Raw genomic sequence first — 15,528 nt, 5'->3', positions numbered from 1 at the left:
GGTTAAGATTCCAACACTCACTTGCCCAAGATATGGGCATATGATCCAATAGAGGCCAATTAGACTCTCTCCCAAGAGGCTTCCCTAGTGGCTCAGATGGTAAAGAGTCTGCCTGCAATGCAGGGGACCCAGGTTTGATCCCTGGGCCAGGAAGATCCCCTGGAGAAAGGAATGGCAATCCACCCCAGTTTTCCTGCCTAGGGAATCCCCATGGACAGAGGAGCCTGGCTAGCTGCAGTCCATGGTGTCACAAAGAGTTGGACACAACTGAGTGACTAACATTAGACTCTCTCCCATGAAATTTGAATCTTGAGCTGTGTGACACAAGAATTTAAAGTTTGGAGCTGAGTCATCCTAGCAGAAATACCCTGGAGAGACTGTCCATTAGTTCCTAGATCTAGATCTCAATTTGCACTGCTTCCTGTCTCCCAAAGACCCAATTGTTCAACTTTTTCTTTATTTCTGAGTTATTTTATAATTTTTTAATAAATTTCCTTTTTACTTATGTTAATCAAAGTAGGTTTCTGCCGTTTGCAACCCTAAAACCTTTCAACTAATAAATCTTCTGTTGTCTTTATCCATTAGGGTCTCCCCCAGTCATTACCATTGCTAGTTCCATTTCATCTACTAATATCCCATCACCAATCAGTCTGACTGGAAAACAGACTATGTCTTACAAGAGACTTATCCGGGGAATGGTGTGACTCAGCAGAAAGTGAAGAGGAACTAAAAGCCTCTTGATGAAGGTGAAAGTGGAGAGTGAAAAAGTTGGCTTAAAGCTCAACATTCAGAAAACAAAGACCATGGCATCCGGTCCCATCACTTTCATGGGAAATAGATGGGGAAACAGTGTCAGACTTTATTTTTTGGGGCTCCAAAATCACTGCAGATGGTGACTGCAGCCATGAAATTAAAAGACGCTTACTCCTTGGAAGGAAAGTTATGACCAACCTAGATAGCATATTCAAAAGCAGAGACATTACTTTGCCAACAAAGATCCGTCTAGTCAAGGCTCTGTTTTTTCCAGTGGTCATGTATGGATGTGAGATTTGGATTGTGAAGAAAGCTGAGCGCCGAAGAATTGATGGCTTTAAACTGTGGTGTTGGAGAAGACTCTTAAGAGTCCCTTGGACTGCAAGGAGATCCAACCAGTCCATTCTGAAGGAGATCAGCCTTGGGATTTCTTTGGAAGGACTGATGCTGAAGCTGAAACTCCAGTACTTTGGCCACCTCATGCGAAGAGCTGACTCATTGGAAAAGACTCTGATGCTGGGAGGGATTGGGGGCAGGAGGAGAAGGGGACGACAGAGGATGAGATGGTTGGATGGCATCACTGACTTGATGGACATAAGTCTGAGTGAACTCCGGGAGTTGGTGATGGACAGGGAGGCCTGGCGTGCTGCGATTCATAGGGTCGCAAAGAGTCAGACATGACTGAGCGACTGAACTGAACTGAAACACGTTGTTGGGAAGAAATTCTCCATGGGTCTTTCATGTTTCTACACATCACACAAGCACAAAGACTGACTACTGTTGTTATGGACTATCTTTTTCTTTACTTTTTTTTCCACATCAGTAAAATGCATTTATTTTAATGTGAATTGGTATAACTACAAATAAGGATAGAACATATTATCATATTCTCCCTGGCTATATATATATATTCTGATCTGAATTCCTTGTTCAGTTTCTAAGCCCAAATGATGAATTCATTTTATTATTGTTATTATCATTAATTTGTTAGGTATTTTAAAAATGAATCTATTAATATATTTTCCAAATTTTTTTTCAATTGGTTCTTTTTCACTTACAATTTTATTTATGGCATTTCATTTTATTTTGACATAAGAGAGAAGTGCTTGAATTTTGCATAATCATATCTATAAATTTTTCCTAATGATTTTTTTGGTTTTATGCTTTATAATGGCCTATACTCCAAAATTATATAAATACTTACCAACTTAGCCTAGAAGTATGTGTATGTTTCAGTCTTATGAAATTATTTGTGTATGTCTTGTAAGGAAATTAGAAATACTTGGTTATATTTGGTAGAAAGAGTTCCAGGAATATCTTTCTGTTTTGCTATTTTTCATCATTTCCGTTTTTCTTTCCTTTCTTCCTTTTAAAATTTGCTTCTATATAGGCAAAAGCAGAGTTCAAGTTATTTGGCTATCTGTGACCTTTCTATGGCTTTCTTGGACTTCCTGGACTATCTTTTTAAAGATGTTTGTATAACAAACAATTTTGGAAGACGGAGACAGTACATGTTTGCTTTTGCCTATTATAAGAGGTCTGGGTTCCCTAAACTCAGGATTTCTCTCTATCTGTCACATACATTGGTGTTATTTGGTCTTCTTTGAATTGCCTGTTGGAGCTGGGGTCTAGGAAATTGACACAAATCTGAGATCTGACTACTGCCAGTGCTGTGACTAACAAAGTCCTTTGTCTATGATCCAGTCTTGTGTTTTCTCCCAGCATTCATGAAACTGTGGCAAGCTAGCTTAGATTATTGGATGGTAAAAATCACACTCTATGGTTATTGACAGTCTTGGTAACCAAGAGGGAATGTGAAAGAGCAAGGATGAGGACCTCATAGACCAATTAAAAGATTTTGAGGAAATCCCTGGGAATTAGTGTTGAACATGTTGACCAAATTTTATTATCAATCAGGCATTAAATACTTCTGTAATTTCTTATTGCAGGCTGAGTACTAGGAAGTAGGTTGAAGGCCAACCATGTGAAACAGTGCCTGGGGTGTTGCTAACTCTCCTCTGTGCAGGGCACTTTCTCAACCTGTTGATTAGTTTCACGTGTGCCCCACGGCCACAATTAGTACTAATATTCACCCTGGGTGACAACAGCTGGACTGTTTTATGACTCCATCTCTCATGCCAAACTTTAACCCATTCAGTTTAGAGCAGAATGTCTCAGGCTATTTTGCAGATTGTCCTGGCTGCTAAATGGAGCAGTGGCTCTTTGAGGGGAAACGTCTATGGGAATCCATGGATGAGGTATTAACTAATATTAGAGCTCTTCCTCGGAGAAGGCAATGGCACCCCACTCCAGTACTCCTGCCTAGAAAATCCCATGGACGGAGGAGCCTGGTAGGCTGCAGTCCATGAGGTCACTGAGGGTCGGACACGACTGAGTGAGTTCACTTTCACTTTTCACTTTCATGCATTGGAGAAGGAAATGGCAACCCACTCCATTACTCTTGCCTGGAGAATCCCAGGGATGGGGGAGCCTGGTGGGCTGCCGTCTACGGGGTCGCACAGAGTCGGACACGACTGAAGTGACTTAGCAGCAGCAGCAGCAGAGCTCTTCCTGCCTGGGATTGGGTTTCTAATGCTGATGCAGATGACATATTGGAGAATGGGAAACTGACCCAGAGAACTCTACATGTATTCTTACTGTCAATTCTTAACCCTGGAAAACTTAACACTGGAACTGCTGCTGCTGCTGCTAAGTCACTTCAGTTGTGTCCAACTCTGTGCGACCCCGTAGACGGCAGCCCACCAGGCTCCCCCGTCCCTGGGATTCTCCAGGCAAGAACACTGGAGTGGGTTGCCATTTCCTTCTCCAATGCATGAAAGTGAAAAGTGAAAGTGAAGTCGCTCAGTCGTGTCCGACTCTTCGAGACCCCATGGACTGCAGCCTACCAGGCTCCTCCATCCATGGGATTTTCCAGGCAAGAGTACTGGAGTGGGGTGCCATTGCCTTCTCCGACACTGGAACTAGGTGAAGCCAAAGGGATATTTTTGATAATGAGGCATTAAATACCTCAGGTTGAAGTTGTCATTTTTTTCAGTCACTAAGTTGTTTCTGACACTTTCTGGCCCCGCAGACTGCAGCACACCAGGCTTCTCTGTCCTCCTCTGTCTCCTGGAGTTTGCTCAAATTCATGTCCATTGAGTCAATGATGCTATCTAACAATCTCATCCACTGCTTCCTCCTTCACCTTTTGCCTTCAATCCTTCCCAACATCAGAGTTTTTTCTGATGAGTTGACTCCTTAAAAAACTTGCCACTCTATGAGCCAAGCCCAGCAGAGCAGGAAGAAGCAAATCCAGTGACACCAGCCAGAAAAGAATGAGGTCATGATTCCCAAACTCAAAGTAGGCAATATCAGCCATGAGGAAATTTACCTACCTTAAATTTTTGAATCAGCCTTAAGCATTGCAAGTTGATTCATTGGAGCCATGAGCAGCCACACCCAATTTGAAACTAAAAATTAATAAATGTAAAGCCTTACTGGCGTAGAAGGCTCTTTTCCCTTTGTACCTCTCCGCCCCCTCAACTCTCACCTTGGCTGCTGATATTACAGATATTTGGACGAACTTCCATGCTCCCTACCAGCCACAGACATCTAGCACTGGAATGGCCTCCCCAAAAACCGACTAAAAAATTTCTAATTCTACTTCCTTCACCTTCTCCTGGTCCATGCACTTTGGTAAGGCAGTTTGGTCACTGAATGCTGCTGTCCTCAGAAAGGGTTCACTTCTCCTTGGCTGCTTTCTAGTTATTGGTCAGGACAAAAGGGGTAGGAGGTCACATAGACCTATTTTGAAAAATTGAGATTTCTTCCTGACCATTCTTGCACATGTCTTTCTCTCCCCTAATAGCAATTCCAGGCCAGCCCAGCTGGTATACTCTCTAGATGGCAGTTCAGTCAAAATGGTGCCCAGGAGGTTCCAACTTAATTCTGATTCTACCATCTGGATTCTCCAATTAGATGGACTTGGTCCTAGATCATAAAGATAATGCCACTTGACTGATCACACTATCACCAAACCCCCATGCAGTGGTCCAGACAGGTTGATGTGGGGTACATAAGGTGTTCGTATAACTTCTATTAAAATGTCCAAGTCTTGCACCTTTTTTCCTCAGTAAAAGGTCTGGGTGTGATTAGGAAGTAACTACAAAAAGCATGAAATTATCAATAGCGTAATTGAACACACCAGTTTTGAAGCAATGGAGGACAGACAAGAATAGTACCTGGGATTGGGAACACTTTAGACCCCAAGAGACACAGAAGAGAGATGGATCTGCATGACCTCTGTGTTTCAGAATCACCCTTGGAGCCTTCTTCATGATGGGCAACCACCTGGTGAGTTTCTCCCAAACCATTGCATGTGCCTTCTGTTTTATTGACTGCTGGATCTATTATCCTCTGCCTGATGCCTCTGACCACAGTTTGGCCCATTTCCTCTAACTTCACGGAGAAGTCAATCAGAAACAACAGAGGCTGTCCTCAGCTCCTGAATCTTTCACACACAAAACAAATCTGTTAACTCCTCTAGATATTTTCCCTATGCCCCAGTTTCACAATTATGTCAGTTCCTCTGATAGACAAAGGCCACCCAGCTGGTGGTGTAGACAAACAGGACAGGTTGGACTGACTGCCCTTAGGCAGGCCTTCTGAAAACAATGATTAAACTTAATTGCTTAAACTGAACTGGGAATGTAAGGTTTACCAGTTTGCCGAGAGCTTATGTTAGAGGCACTGTCAACACCTTCCCCTAAATGATACAGGTCTTATATAGGAAACCCCAACAATTACAATAACGCTTTCTTTCCATGGGTATGATGTACATCCTTTGTACTATACTTCTTTTGTGGAATCCAGGCATTAACCTCCCTGCCTTCTAAAAACACAGTGACTTACAATTTAGCAGCAGTCATAAGAAATCTTCCAGGGTTAAAGGAAGAACCTGTAGACTATATCGCCCTTCAGTTCAGTTCAGTTCAGTTCAGTTGCTCAGTCGTGTCTGACTCTTTGCGACCCCATGAATCGCAGCACGCCAGGCCTCCCTGTCCATCACAAACTCCTGGAGTTCACTCAGACTCACGTCCATCGAGTTGGTGATGCCATCCAGCCATCTCATCCTCTGTCATCCCCTTTTCCTCCTGCCCCCAACCCCTCCCAGCATCAGAGTCTTTTCCAATGTCAACTCTTCGCATGAGGTGGTCAAAGTACTGGAGTTTCAGCTTTAGCATCATTTCTTCCAAAGAAATCCCAGGGCTGATCTCCTTCAGAATGGACTGGGTGGACCTCCTTGCAGTCCAAGGGACTCTCAAGAGTCTCCTCCAATACCAAAATATAGCCCTTAGGACTGCAGAAACCTCTCCAAAAAGAAGCTACCTTGGAAAGATTCCCAGAGAGATAACTGACATTTATGCGCACTGTAGTTATCCTTATGGCAGAAGTCATCCAATTAGAAAATTAGTTCCTGACTTTAGTTGAAGTGATCAATGGCACTACCTTATCCCTGGAAGGCATTCAAGTTGGCCTCAACTCACTGGTCAGGGTTGTTACAAATGACAGGATTGCCCTAGACTTGTTTGAGGCCCAAGACAGAGCCTGTACAATCACCAATACATTCTTTTGCACCTGGATTAATATCTCAGGCCTAGTGGAAAAATCAATATAGAAACTTACAGAGCAAAATCACCTGACTTTCTAAGGTAGAACCTGATGATATATGGAATTTGTTCAGCTGCCTGGGTCTGGACTCTTGGGAGGCAAGTTTGAGGTCAATACTTCAGGTTGGCCTTGTCCTGAGACTTTGACTCCTATTGATAACATGTTAATTGAATGCAGTGTGAGAAAAAGTTGGACAGATTTGGTTTTATTGGTCCAGACTAATCTGAGTGGCCAGTGGAGTAGTAGACTCATGGGATATTTTTCCAGATATCCAAGACAGCATAGATAGTTATGCTCATTGTCTAGTATAATAAAGATAATGTTTCCTTTTGCAGCAAAGAACAGGAAACTTTATTTTTATTATAATATAAATGTATTATGTATATGTATGTTGTTGTTCAGTTGCCTAGTGTCTGATTCTTTGCAACTCCCTGGACTGCAGCATGCCAGGCCTCCCTATCCGTTACCATCTCCTGGAGTTTGCCCAAGTTCATGTTGATTGCATTGGTGATACCGTCAAGCCATCTCATCCTCTGACACCCTCTTCTCCTTCTGCCCTCAGTCTTTCCCAGCATCGGGAACTTTTCCAATAAGTCGTCTGTTCACATCAAATGACCAAAATACTGGAGCTTCAGCTTTAGCATCAGTCCTTCTAGTGAATATTCAGGGTTGATCTCCCTTAGATTGACTGGTTTGATCTCCTTGGTGTCCAAGGGACTATCAAGAGTCTTCTCCAGCACCACAGTTTGAAGGCATCAATTCTTTGGTGTTCTGCCTTCTTTACAGTCCAGCTCTCACAACAACTGGGAAGACCATAGCCTTGACTCTATGCACCTTTGTTGGCAGAGTAATGTCTCTGCTTTTCAACACGCTATCTAGGTTTGTCATTGCTTTCCTGCCAAGAAGCAAATGTCTTCTAATTTCATGGCTGCAGTCACCATCGGCAGTGGTTTTGGAGCCCAAGAAGAGGAAATCTGTCACTACTTCCACCTTTGTCCCTTCTATTTGCCTTGAAGTAATGGGGCAGGATGCCATGATCTTAGTTTTTTTTTTTTAATATTTAGTCTTAAGCTGGCTCATTCACTCTCTTTCTTCACCCTCAAGAGGCTCTTTAGTTCCTCTTCACTTTCTGCCATTAGAGTGGTATCATCTGCATATCTGAGGTTGCTGATGTTTCTCCTGCCTATCTTGATTACAGCTTGTAATTCATTCAGCCTGGCATTTCTCATGTATATGTATATGCATATGTATATGGCTTCTCAGGTGGCTCCAGAGGGTAAAGAATCGGCCCCAGCGCGGGAGACCAGAGTTTGATTCCTGGATCAGGAAGGTCCCCTGGAGAAGGGCATGGCAACCTACTCCAGTATTCTTGCCTGGAGAACTTCATGGACAGAGGAGCCTGGTGGGCTACAGTCCGTGGGGTCACAAAGAGTTGGACACGACTGGATGACTAACACACACACATGTATATGTGTGTGTGTGTGTGTGTGTGTGTGTGTGTATATATATATATATGTATGTATATTCATGTGTGTTAAGTTACTTCAGTCATATTTGACTATTTGCAACCCTATGGACAATAGCCCACTAGGCTCCTCTGTCCATGGGATTCTCCAGGCAAGAATACTGGAGTAGGTTGCTGTGCCCTCCTCCAAGAAATCTTCCTGACCCAGTAATAGAACTGCATCTCTTACATCTCCTGCATTGGCAGGTGGGTTCTTTACCACTAGCACCACCTGGGAAGCCTATATGTATATATACACACATATATAATATAAAGCCTATATATAGTATATGTTTATACTATATAACATACATTTATATTATATATATTGCATATAATATATATGTAGGCTTTTATATAATATAAAAGCTCAGCATTCCTCGCCTATGAAGATACCTGTTACATACGCAAGTGTCACCCGGTCCTTTTTTGCATCATACTATAGGAATTGGGGCCTGGGAAACAAACACAAATGCTCACACCTTCACAACTGCCATTGCTTTGAGTAATAAAGTACTTTGTCTTTGACCCAGGAATCTCAAGTCTTCCTCCAACATGCATGAAATCACATCCATTAGCTTGCAAGAAGGGTAAAATGTGAGACCTTAAAGTTTTAACATCAGTCCATCTTATTTATGAGACTCTTAATGGGTTAAATCCCTCCATCAAGTGAACTTAGAAAATCCCGTTCCTCTCCACACAGGAAAGAAGAACTGATGAGGGATTAGGGTGACGTTCGGTGTCCTTTGCGGCTTTCTCTCCACTTGTAGATTTGCCTGTGCTCTTTAAACAGCCCTCTCTTAGAAAGCAAAATAACTTTCGTTGATGTCTCCAGGCCCTACTTCTTACACTCTGCTGGGCCATCCTATCTCACCCCTCTAGCCTGTCTTTGCTCACTGTCTACCTGAGTTGTAGGTGGTGCTGCTGGTTGGCAGCATTCATTCTCTACCATCACCACTCCCCCTGCAAGATGATTTCTGATGGAATTCAAACACCATTTAGACATTCACTTATTTCCCACCCCCAGCTTCAGAAGTGAAATGGATTGGTCTGAAAGTAACCCATTCACTCCCTTTGCCCACAGATCAATTCTGGTCAATGAGCTGTGAAGCCAGCTCTCAACTCTGCGCTACCTGTTATGCAAGATGATACATTTCCTAAGTGCTTACTGGTGGTCCAGTGGTCCAGAATCCACCTTCCAATGCAGGTTCATTCCCTGGCTGGGGAACTGAGATCCCACATACCCTGGGGCAACAAGCCTGTGAGCAGAAACTAGAGTCCATGCTCCACAACGAGAGATGCCCTTACAACTAGAGAAAGCCTGCATGCTGCAGTGAAGAGCCCATGTGCTGCAACAAAGGCACAACGCAGTGAAAAAAATGTTTTTAAATGTTTAAATCTGTTTGAAGGAGTTCGTGGCTCAGCAGTAAAGAATCTTCCTCCAATGCAGGAGACACAGGAGTCACGGGTTCGATCCCTGGGTTGGGAAGATCCCCTGGAGGAGAGCATGGCAACCCATGCCAGTATTTTTACTGGGAAAATCCCATAGACAGAGAAGCCTGGTGGGCTACAGTCCATAGGGTCGCAAAGAGTCAGACACGACTGAAGCAACAGTACAGACACGATCAACCTCTTCAAAGAACATCTGTTGTCTGGACTTTCAGGAAAGAGTATTCTTGCCTGGGAAATCCCATGGACCGAGGAGCCTGACAGGCTACATTCCATGGTGTCGCAAAGAGTTGGACATGACAGTGACTAAACAACTACAACAACAACAACAGTTTCTGCCAGCCAGATCATGTGTGTATGTGTATATATATATATGTATATATATGTATATATATATTTAGGGCTTCCCTGGTGGCTCAGCTGGTAAAGAATCCACCTGCAATGTGGGAGACCTGGGTTCAATCCCAGGGTTGGGAAGATCTCTTGGAGAAATAAAATGTATTTGAATATATTTAAAATGTTTTTTGGACCAAAGCTTATATAGCGTAAGAAAATCCCGCCTCTATCAAAGCCTCATATACTCATCTCCTAATTTTAATCATCTGACAAACAGCACAGTTACCCCCACATTATATTCTGATAGCAGGAGGGACATGATTAACAGAGAGGATCAATCCATTTATCCTTCCGTCCCCTGCCCTTTGCCCAGGGAAGTCTCATTCCCTCTTCTTGTTGAAAGTTCTTAGCTTCTGCTGACGTTCTCCCCAGCCAATGACTAGGGGAAAGTCCAGACTGCGTGAGGACACTTCTGCTGCTCCTCTTCCCTGTCAGCATTATTGCTGCCTAACACTATTTTCAATAACCTGTCAGATAAATTTCTAGAATTTGTAAAAAATCATCAAAGAAACTGAGAGAAAGGTGAAAGGTATTTTAAGTCTGGAGGTCAGAAGTGATCAGTGGCTGGCTCTGTTTGATTAAATCAGGAGTACTATTGCTTAATCCTGGGGCAGTACTCCTTCAGCGCTAACATGTTTGAAGTTACCTCTAAGTGTCTACAATGGAAATGTTGAGTAACTCATTTCAAGATTTATCTGAATAGAAAATGCATTATCTTGAATGAAATGGAGATGGGAAGACTTCACATTTGAGAAATTCTAAAACTCTACAAGATCTCCTTAGATCTAAACAGGGAGGACTTGTTTTTTTTTTTCCCTAAAGTCTTTTGTATAATAAACATCTCAAGTTTCCTTTTAAGAGAATCTTAAAGGAAGCAGATGCTTTGAACTGATCTGAACTTAGAGCTGAAAAAACTGTAAAGTCTCTCTTTTTTTTTTTTTCCTATTTATTTATTTTGACAAGTCTGGGGTTGTTCGTTTCATTTTTCTTTTTTTTTATTTTTTTTTAAATTTTATTTTATTTTTTAATTTTACAATATTGTATTGGTTTTGCCATATATCGAAATGAATCTGCCACAGGTTTACATGTGTTCCCCATCCTGAATCCTCCTCCCTCCCCATACCATCCCTCTGGTTCGTCCCAGTGCACCAGCCCCAAGCATCCAGTATCGTGCATCAAACCTGGACTGGTGACTGGTTTCATATATGATATTATACATATTTCAATGCCATTCTCCCAAATCATCCCACCCTCTCCCTCTCCCACAGAGTCCAAGAAACTGTTCTATACATCAGTGTCTCTTCTGCTGTCTCGTATACAGGGTTATTGTTACCATCTTTCTAAATTCCATATATATGCCTTAGTATACTGTATTTGTGTTTTTCTTTCTGGCTTACTTCACTCTGTATAATAAGCTCCAGTTTCATCCACCTCATTAGAACTGATTCAAATGTATTCTTTTTAAAAAAAATGGCTGAAAGGATAAATAAAATTGACAAACCATTAGCCAGACTCATCAAGAAACAAAGGGAGAAAAATCAAATCAATAAAATTAGAAATGAAAATGGAGAGATCACAACAAACAACACAGAAATACAAAGGATCATAAGAGACTACTATCAGCAATTATATGCCAGTAAAATGGACAACATGGAAGAAATGGACAAATTCTTAGAAAAGTACAACTTTCCAAAACTGGACCAGGAAGAAATAGAAAATCTTAACAGACCCATCACAAGCACGGAAATTGAAACTGTAATCAGAAATCTTCCAGCAAACAAAAGCCCAGGTCCAGACGGCTTCACAGCTGAATTCTACCAAAAATTTAGAGAAGAGCTAACACCTATCCTACTAAAACTCTTCCAGAAAATTGCAGAGGAAGGTAAACTTCCAAACTCATTCTATGAGGCCACCATCACCCTAATACCAAAACCTGACGAAGATGCCACAAAAAAAGAAAACTACAGGCCAATATCACTGATGAACATAGATGCAAAAATCCTTAACAAAATTCTAGCAATCAGAATCCAACAACACATTAAAAAGATCATATACCATGACCAAGTGGGCTTTATCCCAGGGATGCAAGGATTCTTCAATATCCACAAATCAATCAATGTAATACACCACACTAACAAATTGAAAAATAAAAACCATATGATTATCTCAATAGATGCAGAGAAAGCCTTTGACAAAATTCAACATCCATTTATGAAAAAAAACTCTCCAGAAAGCAGGAATAGAAAGAACATACCTCAACATAATAAAAGCTATATATGACAAACCCACAGCAAACATTAGCCTCAATGGTGAAAAAATGAAAGCATTTCCTCTAAAGTCAGGAACAAGACAAGGGTGCCCACTTTCACCATTACTATTCAACATAGTTTTGGAAGTTTTGGCCACAGCAATCAGAGCAGAAAAAGAAATAAAAGGAATCCAAATTGGAAAAGAAGAAGTAAAACTCTCACTGTTTGCAGATGACATGATACTCTACATAAAGTCTCTTTAGTAACTCACACTGCTTTGAAGAAAAAGGTCAGAGTCTTGAGAGGTTTCATTTTCACATGGATAGCTGAAGAAGACAATGCCCAGAGAAGATTGGGATTTTTCTTTGTATGCACTATGGAAGAAATACCTATTTTATATGTAAAAAAAAAAAAATCAAGCATTCTTTTCTCTAGACAAAATGTAGAGAGAGAGATAATAGATATGGGAAAAAATAAAGGAACTAAAATTATGAAAGGCTTATGTATTTTTTTAGAGTGCTTTGCTGAGAGTCCCCCTGGTTTATTAACAGAAGAGTTCAGTGCAAGGAAATGGTCAGAGTAATGTGTTTATCTTTGGGAATAAACTACAAATCTTCATTTTAGATAACAAGCATTTATTTAGTTATTCTTATAATAATATTATTTTTAGCATACCATACTACTACCATAGTGTGATAGTCTTTTTTCATTGATTTTAAATGCAACATATGTGGCCATATATGACAAAGCCACAGCTAACATCACAGTCATCCACAAAAAGATGAGAGCATTTCCTCTAAAATCAGGAACATGACAAGGATGCCCACTCTCACCACTTTTATTCAGTATTGTATTGGAAGTCACAGCAATCAGACAAAGAAAAGAAATAAGGGAAACCAAATTGGAAAGGAAGAAATAAAACTGTCACTGTTTGGCATTTTAAATGACATAATACTATATATAGAAAATCCTAAAGATGCCCACCAAAAAGCTATTAGAACCAATAAATGAGTTTGGTTGGTGAAGTTGTGGGATACAAAGTTAATATATGTAAATCTGATGCATTTCTATCCACTAATAGCAAACTGTCACAAAGATAAATTTAGAAAAGAACCCTATTTACAATTGCATCAAAAAGAATAAAATACCTAGGAATAAATCTAACCAATGAGGTAAAATACTTATACTCTGAAAACTATAACATACTGATGAAAATGAAAGTGACACAAACAAATGGAAAGACAAACCATCTCATGGGTTGGAAGAGTTAATAACACTAAAATGTCCATACTACCAAAGGCACGCTACAGATTCAGTGCAATCCCTATCCATATACCAATTGCATTTTTCACAGAACTAGAACACATAATTCTAAAATTTGTGTGGAAACACAAAAGACCTCCAATAGACAAAGCAATCTTGAGAAAGAACAAAGCCAGAGGCATTGCATTCCCTGACTTCAAACTATACTATAAAGCTACAGTAATCCAAACAGTATAGTACTGGTACAAAAACAGACACATAGATCAAGGAAACGGAACAGAGGGCCCAGAATGAAACCCAGACTTTTATGGTCAATTAATCTATGACAAGGGAGGCAAGATTATACAATGGGAAAAAGACAGCCTCTTCAATAAATTGTACCGGGAAAACTGGACAGCTACATGCAAAAGAATCAAACTGGACTCCTTTCTCATACCATATTCAAAAATAAACTCAAAGTGGATTGAAACCATAAAACTTCTAGAAGAAAACACAGGCAGCGTGCTCTTTGGCATTGATCTTAGCAACATTTTTTTTTTTTATTGGATCTATCTCCTCAGGCAAGGGAAGCAAAAGCAAAAATAAACAAATGAGACTACATCGAACTAAAAAGCTTTTGCGCAACAAAGGAAACGATCAGCAAAATGAAAAAGTAGCTTACTGAATATATTTACAAACGATATATCCAATAAGGGATTAATTTCCAACCAAACAAACCAAAAACTCAGATAATTCAACATCAAAAACAAACCTGAATAAGATATGAACAGAGACCTGAAGAGACATTTTTCTAAAGAATATATACAGACAGCCAATAGGCATACGAAAAAATGTCGACATCACTGATCATCCGGGAAATGAAAATTAAATCCCAGGAAGATGACACCACACACCTGTCAGAATGACTACCTTCAAAAAGACAACAAATAACAAGTGTTAGTGAGGATATGGAGAAAAGGGAACTTTGATGTACTGTTGATGACATTGTAAATTCCATAGCACCCACTATAGAAAACAGCATAGAAGCTCCTCAAAAAGTTAAATATAGAACTACCATATGATCCAACAATTTTACTTCTGGGTATTTACTCAAAGGGAAAAAAAAACATCAATTTGAGAAGATATGCACATCTTAATGTTCATAGCAGCATTATTTACAATAACCAAGACATGGAAGCAGCCTGAGTCCATCAACAGATGAATGGATGAAGAAGGCGTGGTATATGTACAGTGGAATATTACTCAGTCATATAAAGAAATCTTGTCATTTGTGACAACATGAATGAATTCTAGATAGTACTGTGCTAAGTGAAATAAATCAGACAAAGACAAACACCATATGATTTCACTTACTTGTAGAATCTAAAAAAATGAACCAAACAAAATGAAAGCTGACTTACAGGTACAGAGAACTCACTGGTGGTTGCTAGAGGGGAAGCCCATGGTAGAGGGGTGAAACTGGTGAAGGAGACTCAGAGGTACAAACCTCCAGTTATAAACTAAGCTATGAGGATGAAATTTATAGTATAAGAAATATAGTCAATAATATTGTAATAACTCTGTGTGGAGACAGGTGGTTACTTATCTCAGTGTTCATTTCATAATGTATGCAAATATCAAATCAATATGTAGTACACCTGAAACTAATATTTATGTCAGATATATTTTAGTTTTTAAAGGCAATATGTTTAATGTAGAGAATAAAAAATGCTTCTTTATTGAGTAAGTATTTTTAAGATCCTACTGCATTTATGCATTAGGAATGCAATGCCAAACTAAAACAGATGTGGTCTGTTTTCAGTTTGTAAGAGTTCAGTACATATCACTCAATCCCCCAAACAACTCTATGATCGTAAATGCCCATAAAGAACTGAATTTTAAACGCACAGTGGAATACTGTACAGTAATGTGAATGAAGAATTTATAATTCCATACAATGGATAAATCTCTGAACATAGTGTTAAGGAAAGATGCCAAATACAAAAAAATACATGTTATATGACTCCACTGAGATGAGGTACAAAGCAGGCAAAGTTAATCTGTAAAAACAGGTCGTACTTTGGGACATAATGAGGAGAGCCCAGGAACCACATCTGGAGCCAGGGAAATGTTCTGTTTCATGATCAAGGTGCTGGTTACATGGATGAGTTAAGTTTGTGAAAATTCAGTGTAGCTTAAAAACTGCAACAGCTTTAAGAGAAAATAGTTATTACTATTTCCATTAACAGATGGGAAGTCTGAGCT

Source organism: Bubalus kerabau, chromosome 6, assembly GCF_029407905.1.
Source record: "Bubalus kerabau isolate K-KA32 ecotype Philippines breed swamp buffalo chromosome 6, PCC_UOA_SB_1v2, whole genome shotgun sequence".
NCBI lineage: Eukaryota > Metazoa > Chordata > Mammalia > Artiodactyla > Bovidae > Bubalus > Bubalus kerabau.
Note: the sequence above shows the minus strand (reverse complement) of the source record.